Raw genomic sequence first — 26,762 nt, forward strand, 5'->3', positions numbered from 1 at the left:
AAGAGGCCAGGCAAGGGGAAGGGCTGTGTTTCTAATAAGGTACACAAAGGGGAGAAATTGGCTATGAAATGACCAGGAGAAAGAGGACTAGGCAAGGGCCACAGAGGAAAGCACACTAGGGAGCCCAAGCAAGGGACCACCAGGTAATATCCATCAGGAAGCAAGGACAAGCTACCCCATGCAACATTAGGAAGGTAATCAGGGGCTAATGAGAGGAGTCTGGCCTGGGAACTGGAGTGGGCAGGGTCAGGATTAGGGAGGGCTGAATTGGGGTATGGGAAGCATGCAAGGCTAGAGGGCAGGGGAGGGATGGGAGAGGATCAGTCAGGGCAAGATTGGCACAAGTCCCAAGTCCACTGCCAGGTTGCAAGGTTCAGGCGGCAAAGTGGGCCCAGGCCAGGGGCAGGGCTGTGTTTCCCATAGGGAGCCTTCAGGGCACAGAGGCCAGCCAATACCACTTCTCTGCCCCAGGTGAGTAGATCCTCAGAGAGGCACCTGGACTAAAGGAGGACCAAAGGAGGGCACTGTGAGGGATACCTGGCATGCAGAGGTGGCGGGTGGTCAATGGCGATCCAGGAGCAATTGCAGGAGCCCCAGCTAGGGAGAAGCAGGGTGAGGAGAGGATCTTGGCAATTCCAGAATGCCACAGCACAATTAAACAGAGGGAAGGAATAGTAGAAGGCCAAAAAAGGGGGCCTGAAATCAAAATACAGGAACAGGGTCTGGTGCAAGAGGTACCAAGGGGAGCACACGGTAGGGGCCCCAAGCAAAAGGCCCCCAGGTCCAACCCAACTCGGAGCGATGCCACGCGACGCCTCGCAAAGACACACTACAGGATGAACCAAGTCAGGGGCCCAAACTAGGAGCCAGGCCTAAGGACTTGAGCTTAAAGCTTCAGCCTTCAAGAGGGCTGGCTTGGGTTAGGGGCAGCAAGCAAGGCCAGAGGACAGGGGAGGGAAGGGAGGGGATCAGCAGGCAAAGGTTAGGGCAAGGCACATGTCCACTGCCAGGTGTCAGGGTTCCTGCAGCCAAGGGGGCCCAGCGAGGGGCAGGGCTGTGTTTCCCCTAGGGAGCCTTCAGGGCGCAGAGGCCAGCTGATGGCACTCCTCTGCAATCCAGGGGAGTAGATCCTCAAGAGAGGGACCTGGACCCAAACAGGGCTAAATTAGGGCCCTGTGTGAGGAAATGGCTGTGTGCACAAGCACAGGCAGAGGTGGCTGGGTGGGAGGGGACCCGGGACCCATTGGAAGAGCCCAGGCTAGAGAGAATCAGGGGGAGCAGAGGGCCCAGGCTGTGCCAGGATACCACAGCACCAGCTCAACAGAGGGGAGCCCCAGGAGGGGGCAGGGCAAGGCACCTGAAATTCAGGGATAGAGACAAGGTCCTGGAGAAGAGTGGCCTGGGGCTCCAGCAAGTCGCCAGGCTTAGGCATGGAGAGAACAGGTGGCGCAGGGGGAGGCAGGCTCAAGGCCCAGGTCCACTGTGTGCTGTAAAGGGTGAGGGAGCAGGGCCCGGGTTGAGGGAGGCCAAAGGGCCCAGGCAAGGGGCCCGTAGCCAATGCCCAGGGCCGCGCTGGGTGACAAGGGCCTTCAGAGGCTCAGGGAAGGAGCAGGGCCAGGAGGGGATTGGAGACCCAAGGGCTGCCGCTGGGGCAGGGGGCTCAGGACAGTGGACAGGGCTGGGGAGTGCAGGCAGGGGATCCTTCAGGGCAAGGCAGAGGCAGGCTCGAGGCCCAGGTGTCGAGGTTCCCGATGGGTGCAGGACCAAGGGCTCAGGGAGAGCAAGGGGCCCAGGCGAGGGGGCCGGGCTGTGTTTCCCAAGAGGCGCTCTGGCTCAGATGAGAATCCTGGGCCAGGCACCTGGCAAAGGGGGCCTGGCAAAGGACGGGGGCCAGAGGGAGGAAATGGGAGGGCTCGGTGCGGGGGTGGGGGGGGATCGCGGTGGGTGCGGAGAGGGGTGAGAGCCAGGACTCAAGCAAGGAGTCCAGGCTAGGGAGCCATGCGACCTAGGACTAGGAGGGAAGAGACCCAAGGAGCAGGGAGAGAGCACAAGGGGTAATCAGGAAGGGGAGAAAGGGGCGGCCCCAGGATGAGGATAGAGTGGGCTGCAGCCAATGCAAGGGAAACCAAGGGGAGCGCGGTGTAGAGGGCCCAAGCATGGGCCTCCAGGTCTGAGCTACACCACCTAAGCCACAGGACGCCATGCCACAGGAGGAACGCACTCAGGAGCCTAGCCAAAAAGCCAGGCCCCAGGACTGGAGCTTAAGCTTCAGGGGTTTGGAAGGCTGTTTTGGGAGGGAAGGGAGGGGATCACGCAGGCCAAGGTGGGCGCAAGGCCCATGTCCACTGCCAGGTGTCAGGTTTCTGGCAGCCAAGGGGGCACAGGTGAGGGGCAGGGCTGTGTTTCCCATAGGGAGCCTTCAGGGCGCAGAGGCCAGTAGATGGCACTCCTCTGCAATCCAGGGTTGTAGATCCTCAAGAGAGGGACCTGGACCCAAGCAGAGCCAAATTAGGGTCCTGTGTGGGGAAACCCTGGGAGCTCCAGCATGAAGCTGGGCGGCAGTGGTGGGAGGGGTCCCGGGACCCATTGGAGGAGCCCAGGCTAGGGAGAATCAGGGGGAGCGAAGGGTCAGGGCAGTGCCAGGATACCACAGCACCAGGGCAACAGAGGGGCGACCCAGGAGGGGAGCAGAGCAAGGGGCCTGAAATTCAGAAATGGGGACAGGGCCAGGGACTTGGAGAAGAGTGGCCTAGGGCTGATTTAGTTAAGAGCATGCTCTGTGGCCAGGCATAGAGGTTGATGCTTTCCTATGGTCCCAACTACTATGGAGGTTGAGTTCCATACCAGACTGGGCAATTTAGAGAGCCTCTGTTTCAAAATTTAAAGAGCCTCAGGGTGTAGTTCAGTGGTACTGTCTTCCTGCGTTCAATCCCCAGTGCCAGGAAGGGTGTGGGGAAAGAAGTTTTGGTGGAAGTTGATTGTTTGAATTTGAATTCCTGGCTCTTATTCTTACTGACTGTTGTCTCAAGGAAGTTACTTAATCTCTGGACTTTAATTTCCTTATCTATGAGAGGTAATGATGATGATGATCATGATAATAATAATACCTATCCCATAGGCCAGTTATGAGGATCAAATGAATTAAAATCTGCACCATTTTAAAATAGTGTTTAGCATGCAAATTCTTGATGAATGAGAATAGCATAGAGAATGCACAAAGTAACTATTTATTTAAAAAAGCAATGATAATTAATATTCACTGTAAACTGTGTGCCTATTTCCAAATTTAGTACTTTGAGCACATTATTGCTTTTCATTCTCTCAGAATCCTATATGAAGGATAGAGATTCAGGTTATAGAGAAGGAAATCTGAAACCCAGAGTGCTTAATTAATTTTTCCAAAGTGGCACAGCTAGTGTGTAGCAGAATTGAGACTGAGTTAGCCTATCTCTATCTAGAAGTTATATTACTACCCACTGCATGTCCTTGTTGCATTTAACCATTCTACTATTGATCAAGTTGATTCTGTACAATTTGGGATCCTCAATAACCTCAATGAGCTGCATAAATATTCAACTTTGTCATTCTCTTCTTTTTGTAAGTATTCAAATAAATCTTAATTTATTCATATTTTTATATCAAGATATGCATATTTTTTGAGAGTTTCTCCCTATGCTGTTCAAGCTGTCCTCAAATTTATAATCCTCCTACCACAGGTCTCTGTGTAGATGGGATTTCAGATGTGCCATCATTCCTGGGCAGAGATATATTTAATGCCAAACAAAATAACATAGCTGTCTTTAATAAGGACATTAGAATAACAAAGATTTTTTTAGTTCACAAATATTCTGTCTCTGCTAATAAGGAGATTACTTGAATTATTTAATCTAGTACTTTGGTGACTAAATATTTTATTTGTTTGACCTCAGATTGAAATCTTCAGAAGTAGAGCAAGGCCAGAGGTATCAGGTATTGAACCCACTAACTTCTCAGTTAGTACTTAAACACTAACCCATATCCAAAGCCACTTCCCTGCATTTTATTTATTTATTTATTTATTTATTTATGTATCAAAGATTGAATTCAGGGGCACTCAACCACTGAGCCACATCCCGGCCCTATTTTGTATTTTATTTGGAGACAGGTTCTCACTGAGTTGCTTAGCGATTCACCATTGCTGAAGCTGGCTTTTAAGTGGTGATCCTCCTGTCTCAGACTCCTGAGCTGCTGGAATTAGGGGCATGTGCCACCTTGCTTGCCCCCACAGCCCTTTTTATGTTATTATATTTTTAATATTTTTTAGATGTTGATGAACCTTTATTTTATTTACTTATTTATATGCAGTGCTGAGAATTGAACCCAGTGCCTCATACAGGCTAGGCAAGTGCTCTGCCACTGAGTCACAACCTCATTCCCCTTTTATGTTATTTTGATACAAGGTCTTCCTAATTGCTGAGGGCCTTGCTAAGTTTCTAAGGCTGACCTCAAACTTGCAATCCTCCTACCTTATCCTTCTTGAGTAACTGGGATGGCAGGCCTGTGCCATCACACCTAGGAAAGTCCATATATTTCAACAAACAATAGGATCATTATGAGGCTCTTGAAACATCAAAAAGGTAAACATAAAGCCATGGATTTCAGTACTTTGAAATTTTTTCTTTGCTAAGAATTGAACCCAATATTTTGTGCATGCTAGGCTGGAGTGGCACCCCCTTTCTCCACAAAAAAGTCTTAACTGGGCTTCTTCAGAAATCTTCACCATGGCTAATTTTAGGACTGTCAGCAAAAGAGTCTCTGCAAAAGAGTTTGATGTAGATAAACTTCCTATTTTTGTATTGCTCTGTTTTAGTTGGCCACTGGCTGAGAAGATACCAACACTCCAGGTGTTGGACACCACCTTACTAGATTTTCACAAAAATATCCAGTATAGTAGTTTGTAGAAATGTGCAAACAAGCTCTGGCCTTGAAGTGAGGATTCACAGAGATGTCTACATTTTTAAGATAAGTTACCAACTGGGCTCCATGCTAATAATTGGCAAAGGGAGGAAAGAAACAGGAGAAGCAGCTCTCCCCTTCTCAGGTCTTGTCCTTTAAGGGTTAACTTTCACAAAACAGGGGGGGGAAAGCTTCTTTTATGTGAACTTTTGAAGACTGTGAACTTCTGCTTCCCTCCCCTTATGCTGGGTATAAAACTCTGAAACTACCTGAACTCGGGGTTCAGGGGGATCAATTGATTACAGCAAAAGCTGTTCCCTCTGAACCTGGATGGAGCCAAATAAAACTGTTTCCTGCCATCTTTGATGGTTTGTCTCATTTGTCCCTACAATAAGGCAAGTGCTCTACCAATGAACTACACCCCTAGCTCAGCCTTAAATAATTTTTATTTCCTTTCTTATATTTGTAAATATTTCATTGATTTATTTAATTTAATGTCTATATTTATCTTTATGTGGTACTGAGAATAAACCCCAGGGCCTCATACATGCTAGGTGAGAGTTCTATCCCTGAGCCACAACCTGGCCCTGTAAATATTTTTAATTGTTGTAATAGATGTTTCAATAAATATTGTTTCATTTCAGGGAGAAAAGGGCAGGATGAAAGAAATCTCCTACAGAGTCAAAGTGTGTTCATTTACCAACTCTCTCCCAATTAGAGGTGTTGGATATGCCCTTACTCCTGCTCTACTGGGACCCAGTCCAGACCCATCAGTAATTTTCCCCACTTGGGGTTAATGGTGTCTGTCGTATTGTGTGCATTGGATATTCTAAGTATGGCCTTAGGCCTTAACCTTAGCAACTCATTTTAAAACTCCATTTTGAAACCTGCAGCCCCACCAGGCACACCTATGGAGCCCTCCAATATGATAATCAGGCATAGCCCTGACATAAACAAGTCACTTCTCCCCAACTTGACAAAATTAGAGTGAGGTCTGTGTCATGTTGCCCTTGCCCCAAAAGGGGGAGAGGCAAGAATATCAGGGTGGGGACCACCTGATGCTTTAACCATCAGATGATTTAACCTCAGGGCAAATGATGTCACTGAGAAATCTGGTAGTACCTGACAGGGATTGAAAGGGTGGTCAGAAGCCCCCAAATTTAGTATAAATGATGGAGCAAGTGAATAGACATTTAGCCAGCCGACACTAATTTCCTCATGCTAGAGAGCCTGATGAGGACCTGGACTGACATCCCAATGTGCAATTTGCCTGATCCTCTGCTTCTTCCTCACCACTCTCAGCCACATCTTGACCCTGGTGAGAAATGCAACTTATTCCTATGACCCTTTCCTCAACTGGCCATCAGCACCACCCCAGGAGAAGCCTACATCAATCCCTGACCTGATCACCATAGCCTGAGTGAGTGTGCATCTGATGAACTTAGAGCCTAAGGCTTGAGACTTTAGGCGTGACACTTGAGCTTTGCATGTAGTGGAAATGCCTATCATGAACCTGTCATGATTAAGATTGTTTTCAGTGTTTAGAATTCATCTAGAATTGTTTGCTGTGGATTGATTATGTCTATTGCAGTGCCTAGCATTAAGGATTGTCATTTTCTTGATTAAGAATCTATAGAGTGACGGGGCTTGGGTTGTGGCTTAGTGGTAGAGCATGTACACTGAATGTGTGAGGCACTGGGTTCAATTCTCAGCACCCGATATAAATAAAAATGAAGGTCCATTAACAACTAAAATGAATAAATGAATAAATAAATAAATAAACATATAGAGTAAAATTATATTGAGTGATTTGAGTGAATAAAGCATTGAAAGGGCAGAAGCTTGTGGACTTTCTTTATTTCTCCTCCTTGACTGCATAAGTTGCATCTTCACCAATCACAACAGGTATTGAAGTGGGAGATGGTCATTCTATCCCTAGTAGGGGTATATGATGGAGGAATGACATCCTCATGGACCCCAAGGGAAGGCAGTTATCACTGTCCCCTAGTTCAGATATTGGAGACATTTTTGGATGAAAGCATGACAACTGCAAGTGGTGGCTCACTTCCCTAGAATTTCCTGGGTGCAAGAACAATAATCCTAATAGAGGTGATTTCTCCATTGTAAGAAGCAGCTCCCATGGACTTGTTGGGACATGCTAGGACTCATTAAGTTGCTGACCATAAGGAACAACAGCCATAGGCATGCTTTGTCATGTCTGGTTGCAATTGATTAGAAGCTATAAGAAGCACTAGCAATAGGCATACTTAACAATGGCTGATTACAATTGATAGGGAGCACAACTCCATGGACATGAACAAAGAACATGTCTTGTTGCAAATACAAATTATCTCATAATGTGTACATAACCACTGGACATTGACTTTCACTGGGTGAAACCAATTACCAATGTACATCACCATCTTGGAACTATATTTAAATCACTTGTCCTGCCACATCAATTGAGGCTGTTCCAAGGACATCAGAGAGACTGGCTGCCTTGCTGCCCATCCCCAGATCAACTCTATCATTTCCTGACATCCAATTGTTGGTGCAGAGAACCACCAGACAAGGGCTTCTCTGTTCTTTGGATAAGAGAAGACACCTGGCAGGAGAGGCATTTTGGGGCTCGTGGTTGCCCTTAGGATTGTGTCATTAGCTTATAGTTAGGATTGTGTCATTAGCTTATAGTGTAATTAGCTTATAGAATGTTAGTTGGGGTGCTCCAGCACACTCAACACTTTTGCATTAATTGTTTATATTTGATGATTGGTGTGATTGAATATACCCTTGCACTTAAAGACAATCTGCTTCCGAGTAATTATTAACAGCACCACTGGTGACATCCCTCTACCCAAATCATCCTGCATGATGTTCTCCCCACTCTCTTTACTTTGGTTGTGCTGGATATTGAAGCCAAGAATGCTTTACCCCTTAGCGATATCACCAGTCCTTTTTATATTTTATTTTGAGGCAAGGATTTGCTAAGTTGCTTAGGCTCTTACTACAAGGTCCTTGCTTACCATCTGGATGTCTATCTTAAGTGACAGCTTCCATTTCAAGGGAAAAGTTTTCTTCCTGCCCAAGGGCATTCCTAAAAAGGCTCACCACTCCCTCACACCAACCCCATCCTTAATTGCCCACATTAGGACCCCTTGGCTCTGATTCCTGAGTTTGCCCTATAAACGTTTCAGAACCCAAGTTTGTTTTGCCTCTCCCTCTTCTATAGAGAGATGGCCTTTATTTTTCAGCTCTGACAAATAAACTGTCATGTGTATCTCTGCCTGGTCTCTGTCTTTCATTCTCGCTTGCTCAATCTCTCATTCCTTGCTTTCCCTTCACTCACTAAATTGCTGAGCCTACCCTCCAACTTGCCATCCTCCTTCCTCAGCCTCCAGAGTCACTGGAATTGATTACAGGTTTGAACCATTGTTTACAACTACTCCTTTTCTTCTCCTTAATCCTCTCCTTCTTTATCTTCATGGTGTTACTGGTAGTTGAGCCTGTGGACATTCCACTGTGGAGATATATACCCAACCCTTTTTATTATTATTTTTTAAAAATTTCTGAGATAGGATCTTACTAATTTTCCCAGACTAATCTTAAATTTGTGATTCTTCTGTTTTAGTCTCCAGAGTAGCTGAAATTACAGGTACACACTATGGAGCTCTAAAGTCTTAAGAAACTTTTTCAGGCCCCTAGCCCACTCACAAATTCCTCTTTCTTTTTCTTTTAACTTCATGTATCCTGTTGGTCTTTGGGAACAACTTTGGTTTTTTATTTTTTTCCTAGACTTCCCTAAAGTTTTTTTTTTCTCTTTTCCAAACTTTGTTTTTATCCCCTCATAATAGACTGAAGTACATTAAACTAAGAACCCATTCCTTTCCATGTCTTTAAAAATAGAGAGAAATTGACTTCCAGACCCTTTCAAAGTAGGGAAAAATTATTCTGTATAAATTATTCTTATTATCATATTTTTAATAATATAATATAAATTATTTTATAGCATTTTATGTCATCATATCTTGATATTGTTAAATGATACTTTATTTCTCATAACAATATTATTGTATATTTATATGTAATAATTAATATAAAATTTATATTTAAATGTATAGTATTCTTATAGTATTTTAATATATAAATTTTAAAACCTAAATTTAATAAAAATTAAATATACAAAATTACATTAATATATTGTTATAACATTGTTCTATGAAACTGACATAAATATTCTTATGTTTCCACACAACCTGCTGGGAACATAACTGTCTGAACATGGGATGGTCATGGGAAAGATGCTGCAAGATTATTTCTCTAATGAGACAGTTTTTCTTTATAGTTGCCTGTATTAATTATCTAAAAAAGAATTTGAACCATGGCTCTTATTTTTTTTTTTTATATTTTTCTAGTTGTAACTGAACACAATAACTTTATTTATTTATTTATTTTTATGTTGTGCTCAGTATTGAACCCAGGGCCTCGAACTTGCTAAATAAGCACTCTAACACTGAACTACAATCTCGGTCCCTGAACCATGGCTTTTGGAAAACACTTAACACTTAGTAGAATCAATGAATCTGTTGCCATAATTCCCTTACTCTATTTTCTTTAATCAATATCAGCACTATTGCCCTTTAAATATAACTCCCATTTCATTTTTAATATTTTTTTGTTTTAATTAGTTATACATGACAGTAGAATGCACTTATGCACTTTGATACATCATACATAGATGACATATAATTTCTCATTTTTCTAAGTGTATATGTTGCAGAATCATGTTGGTCATGTAGTCCTATATATACATACAGTAATAATTTCTGTTACATTCTACTATATTTCCTATCTTTACATCCCCTCTCCTTTCCTTCTATCACTTTCCTCTACCTAATCTAAAGTAATTCTATTCTTTCCTAGAGCCCTTGGCCTTATTGTGAATTAGCATTTGCATATTAGAGAAAAAATTTGGCCTTTGGTTTTGTGGGATTAGCTTATTTCATTTAGCATGATATTCTCCATATCCAACCAATTACTGGCAAATGCCATAATTTCACTCTTTTCTAAACCTGAATACCACATTTTCTATACCCATTCACCTATTAAGGGACACCCATGTTGGTTCCATAGTCTAGCTATTGTGAATTTAGCTGCTATAAACATTGATGTGGCTGTGTCACTGTAGTATTTTGATTTTAAATCTTTTGGGTATAAACCAAGGATTGGGAGAGTTGGGTCAAATGGTGGTTCCATTTCCAATTATCCGAAGAATCTCCATACTGCTTTCCATAGTGATTGCACCAATTCTCCATCCTTCCAGCAATGTATGAGTGTATCTTTCCCCCCACATCCTCACCAACATTTATTGTTGCCTGTATTTTTGATCATTGCCATTCTGACAGGAGTAAGATGAAACCTTAGAGTAGTCTTAATTTGCATTTCTCTAATTGCTAGAGATGTGGAACAATTTTTTATATATTTCATGATCAATTATATTTCTTCTGTGAAGTGTCTGTTCAGCTCCTTAGCCCATTTTTTAATTGGGTTATATATAAATTTCTTTTTGGTAATAATTTTTTTTGAGTTCTTTTATATCCTAGAGGCTAATGTTTTATTGGTGGTGCATGTAGAAAAGATTTTCTCCTAATCTGTAGGCTCTCTCCTTACATTATTAATTGTTTTTCTGCTGAGAAGAAGTTTGTAATTTGAATTTATCCCATTTATTGATTCTTGATTTCACTTCTTGTACTTAGGAGTCTTATTAAAGAAGTAAGATCCTAGGCTAACATGGTGAAGATTTGGATCTATATTTTCATCTATTAGGTACAGGTTCTCTGTACTAGTGCCTAAGTTTTTGATCCACTTTGAGTTGATTTTTTTTGCAGGGTGAGAGATAGAGGTTTAATTTCATTTTGCTACATATGAATTTCCTGTTTATCAGCACCATTTGTTGAATAGACTATCTTTTCTTCAGTGAATGTTTTTGGCACCCTTGTCTAGTATGCGATAACTGTATTTATGTAGGTTTGTCTCTGTGTCCTCTATTCTGTACAATTGATCGACAAGTTTATTTTGGTGCTAATACCATGCCATTTTAAGTACTATAGCTCTGTAGTATAAGGTCTGGTATTGTATGCCTCCTGCTTCACTTTATTTGCTAAGGATTGCTTTATCTATTCTGTGTCTCTCATTTCTCCAAATAAATTTTATGATTGCTTTTTCTATTTCTATGACGAATGTCATTGGGATTTTCATAGGAATTGCATTAAATCTGTATAACACTTTTTGGTAGTATGGCCATTTTGACAATATTAATAATACCTATGCAGGAGCATGTGAGATCTTTTCATCTTCTGAGGTTTTCTTCAATTTATTTCTTTAGTATTTTGTAGTTTTCATTGTAGAGGTCTTTCATGTCTTTTGTTTGATTGATTTGATATTTTATTTTTTTCAGGCTATTGTGAATGGAGAAGTTTTTCTAATTTTTCCTTCAGTGAACTCATTGTTGACATATAAGAATGCATTTGATTTATGGGCGTTGATTTGAAATACTGCTACTTGGCTGAATTCATTTATTAGTTCTAGAAATTGTCTGTTGGAATTTTTTGCATCTTCTAGTTATGGAATCATGTTATCAACAAATAGTTATAGTTTTGGTTCTTTTTTTCCTATTTGTATCCTTTTAATTTGTCTCTTGTGTTAATTGCTCTGGCTAGAGTTTCAAAGATGATGTTGAATTGAAGTGGTAAAAGAGAACATCCTTGTTCCAGTTTGTAGCAGGAATACTTTCAATTGTTCTCCATTTAGAATGATGCTGGTCTTGGGTTCAGCATAGATAGCTTTTACAATGTTGAAATGTGTTCCTACTATCCCTAGGTTTTTCTAGCATTTTGAACATGAAGGTGTGCTGTATTTTGTCAAATCTTTTTTCCCATTGCATTTTTAGACAGTGCTCCTGTGAAATAATGTGTATTCAATGAATGATGGGATTGTAATTGGGTAATACCCATATAAGTATATTACCCAATGCTGAAAATCTCATTTGTCAGTTGATCTAGATGTCTCCTCCATTAGACTGTAAATGATGAGAGACTAAACCTACTTTCAACTCACCATTTTAGTGAAAGGGACCTAGCACCATGTCTGGACCTAATGTTTCCTTCATATTTATTCAACAGATAATGTTGCTTTATTTTGCCTTTAAAGAGTTCCTTGAAAATTTTATCTACATTTTAGCAATAAATGTAAAATGATAAAAATATCAGTAGACCCAGGTTAAAGATGTAATCCTTCTGTGCCCCAGCTTTCTGATTCTTACCCAGAGGATTTAAGGGTTAATCATACATGACACTTTCACCAACTGGTTGAAATAATCTGGGGTAGGTGGGCTAAGGATTATGAAGTTAAGCATGTGCTCTTAAGGAAAGAGTCAAGTTCTCAGTGGCTGTATCCATGCTGATCAAATATGCTCCCATAGTCACCCAGCTGAGAGGAAGGGGGACCAAGACAAAATCATACATCTCCAATGTTTTACATGAGTGTCTTTTTAAAAGTATATCCTTGAAAGAGGGTCTCAGTGTGTTGCTCAGACTTGCTTCCAACTCCTAAACTCAAGTGATCCTCCTGCCTCAACTTCCCAAGTAGGTGGGACTACAGGTATGTGGACCTGCATATCCAGCTTCTCACAACTATTTTTTGAGCTCACAAGGTCTGTAAGTTCAATACAACTCAAGCAATTTATTTATAATAATTGGTTTTCTCTTGCACTTAATGAGTTTTCAATTAAATTCAGCAGCATATACAGAACACTTAAGAACATGTTGGTTGTGCTCAGTACACAGGTGTTTTGTTCACCACTCACTGATTTCCCTCTTTCTTCTGGGATTGAACACAGAGCCTCTTGCATGATAGGCAAGCACTCTGCCACTGAGCTACATCTCTGCACATGCACACACACACACACACACACAAAGTTTCTTCTTTTTTTTTCTTTTGGGGACTAAAATGGATCTCTACTCTTTGTTTTTACAATGGCTGTATAATCAATTAATCAATTAGTAATAGTATAATAATGAAAAAGTAAGTTTCCACATATAAGTGTATTACTCATAGGAAAAAAAAACACAAAAGTGGTAAGCTTCACAGCACATTACTGAACTGTTGAATATTTTTAAACATCTAGCAGCTATTCAACTTCTCAAAAGTCATTAGTGTTAAGGAGAGATTACAATAAATCACTGAGCCAAGGTTAAAAGCAGGAGATGGAAACTTTATTCACCAGCCAGCATTCCAGATCCACCAACTTGTGGGCCAAAAGGTAGGCTGCAAGACTACACCATTTGACCCCCTCCCAGGGTTTTAGTACACTATTTTATAGTCCAAAACCATATTAAGGCACAAGTGGCTGTTGCTATGATTCAAAACCATAAACATATGTCATGAGATCTAAAATCATAAGCAGAAAAGGGAGTGGGGCAAAACATCCCTAGGTGAGTACAATTGAAAGAATAGTTACTAACATCTACACAATCAATCTTGGATATTGTCCAAGAAAAAATGGGAACCAAAGAGAAAACACTTTTACATTGTATAAGAATTGGCATTTTGTGTTGCCAAACATGCTATGCTCAGCAACTGTTGGTGGGTACAGAGGCGGGGCTTTCCATGAGAGAAGAATTTGTTATATGATGTGGAGTCTCAGGGCAAGATGGAGTCTGTTTGGTATTGCCCAGTTAGCCTGGCTCATAATATTAGGACCCAGAGTTAAATTTTGAAATCCCAAAATGGTCAATGGTAAATAAATGACTTGGGGCAAAGTTGCCAAACAGAACCAGATCTACTTTGTCAGAGAAAAGTGAGAATTTTTCATGTCTTTATTATGCTTAGGTCAGTGAGGATGGGTGGAAATTACTGATGCTTATCACCAAACTAGTCAAGTATGCATGTGTGTGTGTGCAGGGGATTACATAAAATATTTCTTTGAAGCCACTCCCATACCTGTACTTTAGGTACAGGAATGTCTGATTAACTTTAAAAAGACAAAAGTAAAACAGAAATTAAAACACCAGTGTCTGATCTCAGTTCAGACCACACCTCTTTCCTGTCTTGTCACCACAGACACTTCACCAGCTAGGTATTAAAGCTGCAAAGCAAACGGTCTTGTTTTTAGCTGTGTCCTGCTGTTGCGCAAGGACTCTGACCCAGGAAACTGATGTAGGGTACAGACTCAAGGTCATAAACCTGAACTTGTGAGCATGTATGTTAAAATATTTTACCTCCTTTGGGACTGTGGCCATTATTGGGTGTTGGCTGAGGTGGCCTCATGGTTTCTTCCACAGCATTTTCGTATAAGTGACCAGACTGGATTGGCACAAGTGGGCTTTTAATCTCCGCACACAGGCTTTTGACCTTAGCCCCACCTGTTTAACCTGAAATCTTACTAGGCCCCTAGTGATAGTAAGGTAACTGCGCCCTATTGGTTCTGGCTACTTTCTCTAGTTACTCCCTCCTTCTATCACTATATAACTTTGTCCCTGACGAAATAAAGTTGAGATTTGCTGTGACTTCATGGCTGACACAACTCCTGGCTCAGTGTGTTTTTTTCCCAATCTTGGGTTGAGGACTGGGCCGCGATTCTTACCCTGTCGCTCAGCCCCTTGGAGACGACAGGCTGGTCCTGCCTGTCTCCCATGTACCCTTGTCACAGGGAGCAACACATGTACCCCCATCCCCTTATGTAAACTGTTGGCAGTGTGACTACTTTGTTTTAAGTGCATATAAAAAGAGCTTATGGAAATGGTTGTGAGGAGGGGCTAAATTGGAACTGGCTAGGGGCTGAAGCTGAAGCTGGCTAATGGCTATGGCTGCCTCTGAATAAAGGATGACCAATATTCCCACCATGTCTTACATCTTCTACCTGCTAAATCTGTTTCCTGGGTCTGAGCCCCCACATGATAATTGGCTAGTTAGCAGGATGTTCCACAGGTGAAAGATGCTTTAACCCTGGTGGACAGGAGGGACCTGTGGCTAATGAGCACCTGGTAGCACTCAGTTGCCAAGGTATTATTAGCAAAATTTCCTGTGTAGAATTGGGATATGGTGAATAGGTCCCTTGTGAGCATAGAGAAGACTTCTGATTACCCTGCAGTGAATGTGGACCTGCTGGAGCAGACTGTGAACTGAGCAGTGGTGCCCAGGTGCCAGCCCATGGCCAAGGACAAAGATGGCAGTGGTGGTGCCAGTGAGAAAGTGTAACAGACTGAGGAGCTGCATGCACAGCTGCTGAGACCATGGGGTAAATGTGTCATACAGCTCTGAGAGAAAACACTGATGCAGCTTTACCAGAGACTGCCAAGAAGAAGAAGTCACAAGATAAAGAAGAAGCCTTGAGAACCAGAGTATGGTTGCCAGAAGAGAATCTGCATACCTTGAAAATACCCCTCAGCCTCCCCCATCATGCTGATGGAGTCCCAGTAAGAGGAGGAAGGTTAACTAATGCCTGCAAGCCCAGCCAGTGGTCAAGGAGAATAATCAAACAGTGCAGCCAATGGCTCTGATGGGCAGCTGCCAGCAGGGCTGGCCCAGTAGTCAAGTTCACTTTATTCTACCAGTAGAGTTGGAGATGGTAGACTTGGGAAAATAATTTGGACAGAGGCCAAGAGAGCCCCTGGCCAATTTGTTGTTATGCCTGTGAGAGTTAAAGGTGCTGCTCGCCAACAAGAGCAAGACACCCCATGTGCTTCATGTTATGGATCCTGCACAAACTTCTGACTTAGATGTACTGGAGGCCAGCAGGAGCCAGGAGAGCCCTGTATACTGGAATCTAGTAGGCACCAGAGAACCCAAATGTGCAAGGAGCCAGCCAGTGCCAAAAAAGCTTAAGTGTATTAGGAGCTGGCATGAGCCAAAAAAAAGAGAGGTGCTAGGGCCTATTACCTATATAGGTGAACAATGGCATTACAAGCCATACCTCAGAAGTAAGGCATCCATACTCTTCAGTGTTTGTTACACTAATGATTCCAGTCATGGACAATTGCCCATGCGGCTGGCAGTGGCTCTTAAATCAGAATCAGGCACTGTCTGGTTTGATACAGGTATAAGACAAGGAAGCCAGTGAGCTGAACTAAATGGTGATAGCAAATGAAGCATTCTCCATAGTGATACGTACTGATAGTTGTGCTGTGTATTGGGGACAAGTTCTGTGTCAAAAGCCCTGGGAGCTAAGTCACCAAGAACAGGTAACTGTGGGGCATGTTATGGACCATTGCCCCCCATGACTAGCCCAGGGAATGATGAAGCAGATGCTTTGGCTAGGGTGCAGTAATTAGAGTGGGTGCCTCCCACCAAAGTGGTGGCTTAGTTGTACTGCTGCCTTCAAAATGCAGGTATGAAGATGATGTGGAATGTAGTCAAAGAGTGGGGTTTGACTTTAATATGGGATGCCCTGGTAGAGGCTTACCAGGCATGTGTGGTTTGGGCTCCAGAGTGTACACACCCACCATGCTTTGAATTTCCAGATTGCCAGGTAATGTGGAGACACATCATTTTGACACAATTGTAGGTTGACAATCACCCTGTATTGTTTGCCTTGACAGCAGTGGATATGACCACAGGCTTGTTGTTTGCCTGACCCAGTGGTCAAACAACTCAATGCACTATAATTTCACCCTGTGTTGTCAGCCTTGTATAACCAGCACATCACAATAGAAAGTGACTAAGGTACACATTTTACAGGTCAGGATGTATAGTGATCGGCAACTCAGATTCAATGGAAGCTGTATATTCCATGTCCCCCACAGGCTGCAGGCATGATAGAGAAATATAATGGGTTGTTTAAGCAAGGTCTACAGCCAACACACCTTCCACAAAGTGGGTGATAACAGTGCCTATGGTTAGCTGTGAAAGCTCTGAATGGGGATCCCCAGTGAGGAAGAACAGCTACTGTGGAAGCTTTGCTGTGTCACACAGCAACATCAATATGCATCCAAGTGACAACTAACGATGTTGAACTTAAGACTTGGTTTGGGAAATGAGGGAATGTTCTTTTGCCTGCTCCCACTGAATGATTAGGGACAGACTGTGGATTCAACATGACTTTGGACACACAAGTTCTCCCACCTTCACTGGGTAGCCCTGTTAGCCCCACAGGGAACATGTTTGGAGTGTGATCTCCTTGTAATGCCATGGATAACTAATGAAGCCCCTCCCCCTGGATGACTTGGCCCAGGTACAACACATGGGACACAAATTCTAAAGTTCACATTTGTTATTTCCCTTTGACCCATTATGAGTTCACTGGTGCTGATGCACACTGAGTTTACTGGGGTTCAGGACCAAGCTGTACAAATATGATATCACCATAAGGGAAGCTGCCAGGGGCAGCCACTGTGCTTTCTCAGGACTCAAACTGGCATGGATTTTTCCAGATGCATGTGATTTGCCTGTGCTAATACTTGTAACTGCTTTGTTCTTTCATCTGTAGGTGTGTCCTCACCAACACCACTGTGAACTGTACACACACCTATAACAGAGATTTTTTCTGGGTATGCACTGAAATGCTTGTAAGCTTTGCTGAACAACTCTGGTGAATCGAGTCTATTCCTGAACAATTGAACATGGCTAGAAAAACTTTAATTGCCATCTCAGTATGGGATGAAATTGGCAATTACTTTTAGTAATCATAAGGGATGGGGCTTGTCTTTAAGTTGTATATTGTTGCAGCTCATATTGTTATAAATACAGGGCTCTGCTCTCCTTGCAAAGGGATTATTGCAAAAGACTTTAGATGTGTAGATTATACAGTAAGGAATCCTAAAGAGGTAGATTTTGAGGGCAAGCCAGAAATGACTATATTTAGGCTGCCTCACTGAGAATTCTGGTGGGCTATCTTATATAGCCAGAGCTAGAAATTGGCTCTTATGGTTAGCCAAGGTCATAAACACTGTGATTCAGCATATAGACTCAAGGTCATAAACATGAACTTGGAAGCATCCCCACCCACCCCATGTAACCTGTTGGTAGTATGTCTTCTTTGTTTCATCTGAAAGAATTAGAAACACATCTGGTGTTTAAAGCAGTGTGTCTTTTTTTTTTCTTTTTTACCTCCAGCTGCTTCCTGATACTGTTGTTTCATTTAAGTGTGTAGTGTTGCTATGTGTTAACCAAAACTCATTTCTTTTGCCTTGTGAGGTGGAGTTAGATGACATGTTCTAACTTTCCTTACAGTGAGATTTGGTCATGTAACTGAAATCCAACTAAAGGAATGTGGGCAGAAATTATGTCTTTTCTTTGTTTGACCTCACACCTTCTCTATCTTCCCCTATGGATTGTCTAGATACAGGGTTCTAATAGAGGGCTCCAAGGCCATACAAGAATACAGAGGCAGGATGCAAGGAGCCTGGTTCTCTGAATGATGGTAGACAAGACTGCCTACTGACTTGAAATTTCCAAACTGATCTTTATATGAATGAGAAATAAACTTTGTTTTTCTAAGTCACTTTTAGTGTTTTTAAATATTCTATATAATTGAATGTTACCCTACTTTATATGTGGGCCTGTTTCAATCCAATTCTTAACTATTCTCCAGTTTTCCTGTGAGGTTTTGCTATAACTCCCCAGGCAAACCTGACTTAATTCTCTTCCAAAGGAAAATACTTCAAAGGCACATCTTTAATTTCATGATCCTCAAGCTTCAACTGACATGGGTTTATTCAACTTTTCCATACCCCTTAAATATTCTTATAATCATTAATCTTAGACCCCCTTTGGAAAACTTCAGGTGATCTTCCCAAAAACAAAAAGGAAAGAAAAGGAAACCCATAAGTACAAACACATGTTTAAATTGCCTGAGAGTTCAGAGATCCCTGAAGTTCACAGAGCCCATGCTCCAGGTTTAAGCAATGACAAATTCAGTTTTATTCCAGTTCTCTCACACTGTGTTGCCCTGCCTTGAGAATTAGATAAAAGCATTTGAGAGTCAGAGTCTTGCTAAATTGGCCAGGCAGGGCTTGAACTTGCTATCCTCCTGCCTTGACCTGGAGAGTCACTCTTACTACAGATGTGCACCTTCATGCCCAGGTCATGTATCTATTTCATTAGTGAACCTTTAAAGGCTGATAATCAGTCACTTGAATTTTCCCCCTTTTCTAATTGCCTGTTCATTTTTTTGCCCCTGTTTATATTGTGGTATTTGTCTTCTTTTTTAAAGGTCTTTAAGAACTCTTAAAATACTTAAGAATCAACCTAACAAAAGAGGTGAAAGACTTATAAAATGAAAACTACAGAACTCTAAAGAGATATATTGAAGAAAACCTTAGAAGATGGAAAAATATACCCTGTTCATGGATAGGCAGAACTAACATTATCAAAATGGCAATATTACCAAAAGTCCTCTATAAATTCAATGCAATGCCAATCAAAATCCCAACAGCATTTCTTGTAGAAATAGATAAAACAATCATGAAATTCATATGGAATAATAAAAGACCCAGAATAGCAAAAACAATGCTAAGCAGGAAGTGTGAATCAGGCGGTATAGTGATATCAGACTTCAAACTATACTACAGAGCAATAGTAACAAAAACAGCATGGTACTGGTACCAAAACAGACGTGTGAACCAAATGTACAAATAGAGGACACAGTAACCAATCCACAAAACTACAACTATCTTATATTTGATAAAGGGGCTAAAAGCATGCAATGGAGGAAGGATAGCATCTTCAACAAATGGTGCTGGGAAAACTGGAAATCCATTTGCATCAAAATGAATCTGAATCCCTATCTCTCACCATGCACAAAAGTTAACTCAAAATCAATCAAGGAGCTTGATATTAAATCAGAGACACGGCGTCTGATAGAAGAAAAAGTTGGCTATGATCTACATACTGTGGGGTCGGGCCCCAAATTCCTCAATAGGACCCCCATAGCGCAAGAGTTAACAACTAGAATCAACAAATGGGACTTACTTAAACTAAAATGTTTTTTCTCAGCAAAAGAAACAATAAGAGAGATAAACAGGGAGCCTACATCCTGGGAACAAATCTTTACTCCACACACTTCAGATAGAGCCCTAATATCCAGAGTATACAAAGAACTCAAAAAATTAGACAATAAGATAACAAATAACCCAATCAATAAATGGGCCAAGAACCTGAACAGACACTTCTCAGAGGAGGACATACAATCAATCAATAAGTACATGAAAAAATGCTCACCATCACTAGCAGTCAGAGAAATGCAAATCAAAACCACCCTAAGATACCATCTCACTCAAGTAAGATTGGCAGCCATCATGAAGTCCAACAACAACAAGTGCTTGCGAGGATGTGGGGAAAAGGGAACACTTGTTCATTGTTGGTGGGACTGCAAATTGTTGCAGCCAATTTGGAAAGCAGTATGGAGATTTCTTGGAAAGCTGGGAATGAAACCACCATTTGACCCAGCTATTCCCCTTCTCGGTCTATTCCCTAAAGACCTAATAAGAGCATGCTGCAGGGACACTACTACATCGATGTTCATAGCAGCACAATTCACAATAGCAAGATTGTGGAACCAACGTAGATGCCCTTCAATAGATGAATGGATAAAAAAAAATATGGCATTTATACACAATGGAGTATTACTCTGCATTTAAAAATGACTAAATCATAGAATTTGGAGGGAAATGGATGGCATTAGAGCAGATTATGCTAAGTGAAGCTAGCCAATCTTTAAAAAACAAATGCCAAATGACTCCTTTGATATAAGGGGCGTATCCAAGGACAGGGTAGGGACAAAGAGCTTGAGAAGAAGTTTAACATTAAACAGGGATGAGATGTGGGAGGGAAAGGGAGTGAGAAGGGAAATCGCATGAAATGGAAGGTGATCCTCAGGGTTATACAAAATTACATATAAGAAGAAAGGAGGGGTAAGACAAGATAATACAAGTGGAAGAAATGATTTACAGTAGAGGGGGTAGAGAGAGAAAACGGGAGGGGAGGGGAGGGGAGGGGGGATAGTAGAGAATAGGATAGACAGCAGAATACATCAGTCACTAGAACGGCAATATGTCAATCAATGGAAGGGTAACTGATGTGATACAGCAATCTGTATATGGGGTAAAATTGGGAGTTCATAACCCACTTGAATCAAACTGTGAAATATGATATATTAAGAACTATGTAATGTTTTGAATAACCAACAATAAAAATAAATAAATAAATAAATAAATAAAAGAAGTAAATGTAAGGTCAAGAAAAAAAAGAATTCTTTATACATTAATGATACCAAGTATTTGCCACAATTATTGAAGATTTCATTCCCTTATATTGTTGCCATATTTTCCAAACTAAAGCTATTTATTTCTTCCTTCCTAAATTTTTCCTTGCTTTCTTTATCTTAAGGTCCCTCACTAATAATCTTTTTAATATTTTTTGATCAATGTGCATCTGTTCTCATAATTGTGATTGATATAATGTGTTGCATAAAGTATTCAATTTATGAGCTGTTTGCAAGGAAGTGGCTAACACACTGGCAGCTATAGGAACAATTGCTGCTGCAACAGTGATAGCAATAATAGTGGCTCTGAAAGTAGTGAGAAAACATTTGTGACTATTTATTCAACATTGGGTGTAGATCAGACACTATGTTATGGACAGGTAGGAGACTTGGAACCCATCCATGAGTTCATTGTTTTAAAATTATAGTTGCAATAATATTTAAACTGATATTATGGGAAGAATAATAAGGGGCATTATTTCTTTGAAGAGTAACTTTACAGGGCCATGGTTCACAGTGAAATAATTGTCTTCTCATTTAAGGCAAGCATCTGCATGCTTTATTGACAAAGTGACAGAAAATAAATATTGCTGGCTTTGTGGGCAATATGATCTCTGTCACAATTATTGAACTCTGCTATTAAGGCATGGAAGTAGCCACAGTCAATGTGTAAATGAACAAATGTGACTGGGATCCAATAAATTTTTATTTGCAAAGTGTGGCTGATGAGAAGAAGTTTGTCAACTTCTGTTTTTTTTTCCATTTGCTTTATTATTATTATTATTATTATTATTATTATTTTTGTTGGTAAACCCTATGTGGCTAAGGCCCCTGAATATTTCAAACAAGGATGGGGATGGGGTCACCATTTTGGAGGGCTGCCTCTTACTTGAGGATGAAGTGGGTGAAACCACTTTGTCCTCTACCTCACCATCAAACCATTGTGTCTTAGACTGGTGGTAGAGGCACAGGCTTGGGAGCCAGACCACCTGTGTTCAAAGCCCAGCCATGACAAAAACCAGCTGTGTGACCTTGGATCAATTGCTTTACATTTCCATGCCTCAGTCTTCTCCTCTGCAAAACAGGGGATGGTGTGATGGGGATTAAATTAATTAAGACAGAGAATGCAGAAGTGGGCCAGGCACATGTGGTGTTTGATACTGGAAACATACAATTGTGACCTGAGCATCTGCCAAAGATAGGGCCTGTGGGAGATCAACCTCTCAAGTGACTAAGTTAACTCCCCTGCTGTGTGATGTGGCATCAGGCACCCATGCTGCTAGACTACCCCACTCTTCTAGGGTTTGAGTGACTTGTGTCTTCCTTCCCAGGCTTGTCTTGCTACAGCCCAATGAGTGAAGCTATGCCCACCTGTTCCTTTGTAATATAACTCCTTGTCCTGTTTAGGTAGAATCATCCAGAGAAGTACCTTGTGTGGCCCCTTCTCTCACTATGCCTTTGCGTGTGACTTACCCAGATGTCAGTCAACCTGCTGATAGTGGACATCAGGAAAATAGACTCAGCCCCTTGAAACCTAACCCCTTGTCTCATTTGAATAGCTTCTCCTCACTAAAAAGGGTCAGCAATGCTCTCTCTCTCTTTCTCTCTAACTCTCTCTTCCTGCAGACCCTTAAGGTCAGAGGAGCTGTCACAGCGACCCCAAATAAAAAGGTATTTGTGTCTCATGTGTGGCTATTTTGCACCGCCCAGTTAGCCAATTTTCCTAGAGTGACCCCTGAGCCTTTTAGTCATGAGAACAGAAACCCGGCAAGGACCTACACCTGGTGAAAGGTGTTTCACAATCATTGCTCTGGCCCCTCAGAATTCAACATGAGTGTGGAGTGTTGTTACCCTGTTCTCCAGACTAGGAAAGGAGACTTGAACAGGAAGGATCACGGAGGTGTCCTGCAGTGGCAGAACAAAATACAGTGATGGTTTTATTTTTATATCACTCATTTTCAAGCAGGTGGAATTTGGCAAACCCTATGCCCACCAAGAGGACTCATCACAATGTTTAGAGACATTTCTTGTTGTCACAACTTGGAGGAACATGAAAGCTTTGCTACTTGGCCACAAGGGGTGGAGCCCTGGTACACTGCTCAGGTATCCTCTCATGAACAGGAAAACCTCATCCTATGAAGGATGCTTCCAGCCATCATACAGCAAGGCTAAGATGGAGAAGCCCTGTCCTAAATACACTGCTTCATCAGGGTTTCTTCAGATAAGGATCCCAGTGTAAGTTGACAATTTTGGAGGTGCTCCTAAGAAGCCTGGGTATCAGGGAGGTCAAGTGAGACAGGGTAGTAAAAATCAAGAATAGGGGGCTATTATCAAGTGGTTTCTATAAGAGACAACTGTGCCTAATCTTCTTGGGGACCCCTGAGGGGCTGTGTACAGCATGCACATTTCAGAGCTTGCTCACTGAGGTGCAAGGGAGCTGGGTATTTATGCACCAACACTGTGAGCCATGGGCTGAGGGATGTTCCAGGGAGAATGATGAATTCCTGACACTTCCAACATGCCTCACTGATGGGAAGAAGGGATACTGGTGGCCAGAAAACCTTTCAGGTAAAAGTTTTTCTCTGAGGTGGGGAGCTGCAATTAAAAAATCTGTCCAGAATAGAAAGTGCCAAGGACTATGAGTGCTCACAGCTGGCCTGTTCTTCTGGCCACATTGATTCCCAGGAGGAAACCATGAATATACCCCAAATAAGCATTCAGCATTCACCTTGCTTTCAACAAGGGTGAGGAAATTATTGGTTGGATGAAAATCTGCAGGAAGCATTTCCTGGGAAGAGCTCCAGGGGATCTGGCCTTCACTGATTAGTAGGCTCACCAGTGAGGGTCATAATGCATGGAAATATCAGGGTAGAAACCCAGGTTTTGGGAAATGGAACAGAAGCCAGCTCCACATCCTGGGGAACTTCACTCTCACAGGTTGAGCATATTCAACACTGGGGCAAAACAGTCTTGGTGTGGAGCCAGGGTTACTTGAGAAACCTGTTACCATGGGGATGCTGGGAGGGCTCAAAGCCTGATGCTGGTCAGCAATGGCCATGCTAGTGGCTCTGTAACACTGGGTGAGGTGGGCAAACAAGGCATTGATCCTAATTGGCCATGAAAGAACATCATGAGTGAAAGTACAGTCTAACCCAAGAGACATAATACCTGACCCTCAAGCCTACTCCAAGCCCCAGGTGGTGCTTGGCCATGAATGAAAGCCAGGAAAGTAAGGGGCCTGGCTCCAAGAGCCTACCCTTGTCAGGGAGGACATCTCTCTGCTTTCCAAAGAGCATCTCACTGCTCAGTGTATGATCACTTACCCAAATGAAGGTGCAGGATACTGTCCATCAAATGGGATCAACATGGCTGCAGAGGGTTAAACAAATGAGTTTAACAGAAAGAAGCTGGAACTCAATACTGTTTTAACAGCCACCCAGAGCGTGCCACCTAAGTGCCAGGTCCCATTCTGTGTGCTTTTTAAAGATTCATTCATTGGATTCATACAGCACCCCCGTGATCATGATGAGCTGCCATTGGCAATCACCATGCAAACCACATAGCATCTACATCCATGATTATGTATTAATGAATCTAAATTGAAGATTTAACATTGATAAATTTATAACAATGCATGGTTATCAATGAATCTATATCAATGAAATTAGATATTAAAAATTGATATCAATGAATCTACATCAATGAACATAATTGATGAATCAATATCACTAAATGTATATCGATATGTAATATCAATGAATCTATATTAATGAATTGATATTGATTTATCAATGTCAATGACTATATGAATTAATCTATATCAATGAAATGATATCAATGAATCTCCATCAAAGAATAGATATCACCTAATGAATATTGATGCATCTGTATCAATGATACTGATATTAAAATATCAATGTCTAATGTTATATGATGAATTGTTATGAATGAATCATTATCAATTCATTGATCTCAAAGAGTCAATATTGGGCTGGGATTGTAGCTTAGTGGAAGAGCACTTGCCTAGCATGTGTGAAGTCCTGGGTTTGATTCTCAGCACCATATATAAATAAATAAAATAAAGGTCCATCAACAACTAAACTAAACATATTTTTCTAAGAAAACACTCTTAGATACCATCTCACTCCAGTAAGAATGGCAGCCATTATGAAGTCAAAAACCAACAGTGCTGGTAAGGATATGGGGGAAAGGGTACACTTTTTCATTGCTGGTGGGACTGCAAATTGGTGCAGCCAATCTGGAAAGCAGTATGGAGATTCCTTGGAAAGCTGGGAATGGAACCATCATTCAACCCAGCTATTCCCCTTCTCAGACTACTTCCCAAAGACCTAAAAAGAGTGTACTATAGGGATACAACTACTTCGATGTTCATAGCAGCCCAATTCACAATAACTAGACTGTGGAACCAAACTAGATGCCCTTCAAAAGGTGAATGAATAAAATAATGTGGCATCTATACACAATGGAATATTACTCAGCACTAAAAAATATCAAAATCATGGCATTTGCATGGAAATGGATGGCATTAGAGCAGATTATGCTAAGTGAAGCTAGCCAATCCCTAAAAAACAAATGCTGAATGTCTTCTTTGATATAAGGAGGGCAACTCAAAATAGAGCAGGGAGGAAGAGCATGAGAAGATTACTATTAAACAGGGACAAGAGGTGGGAGAGAGAAGGGAAATTGCATGGAAATGAAAGGAGACCAGCATTGTTATACAAAATTACATATAAGAGGAGATGAGGGAAAAGGGGAAAAAAACAAGAGAGAGAAATGAATTACAGTAGATATGGTAGAGAAAGAAGATGGGAGGTGAGGGGAGGGGAGGGGGGATAGTAGGGGATAGGAAAGGAAGCAAAATACAACAGACACTAGTATGGCAGTAGGTATAAACATGGATGTGTAACCAATGTGAATCTGCAATCTATACATGTGGTAAAAATGGGAGTTCATAACCCACTTGAATCAAATGTATGAAAAAATATGATATGTCAAGAGCATTGTAATGTTTTGAACAACCAATAAAAAAATAAAAAAGTCAGTATTGATAAATTTTCATCAATGTATCTATATCAATAATCTATATTAATGAATCTAAATCAATACATCAATATCAGTGTATTTACATCTCTAAAATATATTGATTAATATATATCAATGAATCTAAATAGACGAATTGATATCAATCTACATTAATTGATATGATGAATTGTTGATGAATCAAAATGAATAGATCTAATTGAATCTACCTTAATTTGTCTATATTGATGAAACAATATTAAGAAACTATATTATGCTGATGAATCTATATAAAAGATTATATAGAATCTATATAGAATCTATATAAAAGATTCATATCAATGAATCTATATTGATGAAAGGATTTATTTAAGAATCAATATCAATGAATCTATATCAACAAATTGATATTGATGAATATATACCAATATATGTATACTAATAAACCTGTATTGATGAATTAACATTAATGAATCTATATCAATAAATCTGTATCAATGAATCTAAATCATGTATCTGTTGATGAATCTGC

This window comes from Ictidomys tridecemlineatus, chromosome 3 (genome assembly GCF_052094955.1).
Source record: "Ictidomys tridecemlineatus isolate mIctTri1 chromosome 3, mIctTri1.hap1, whole genome shotgun sequence".
Taxonomy (NCBI): domain Eukaryota; kingdom Metazoa; phylum Chordata; class Mammalia; order Rodentia; family Sciuridae; genus Ictidomys; species Ictidomys tridecemlineatus.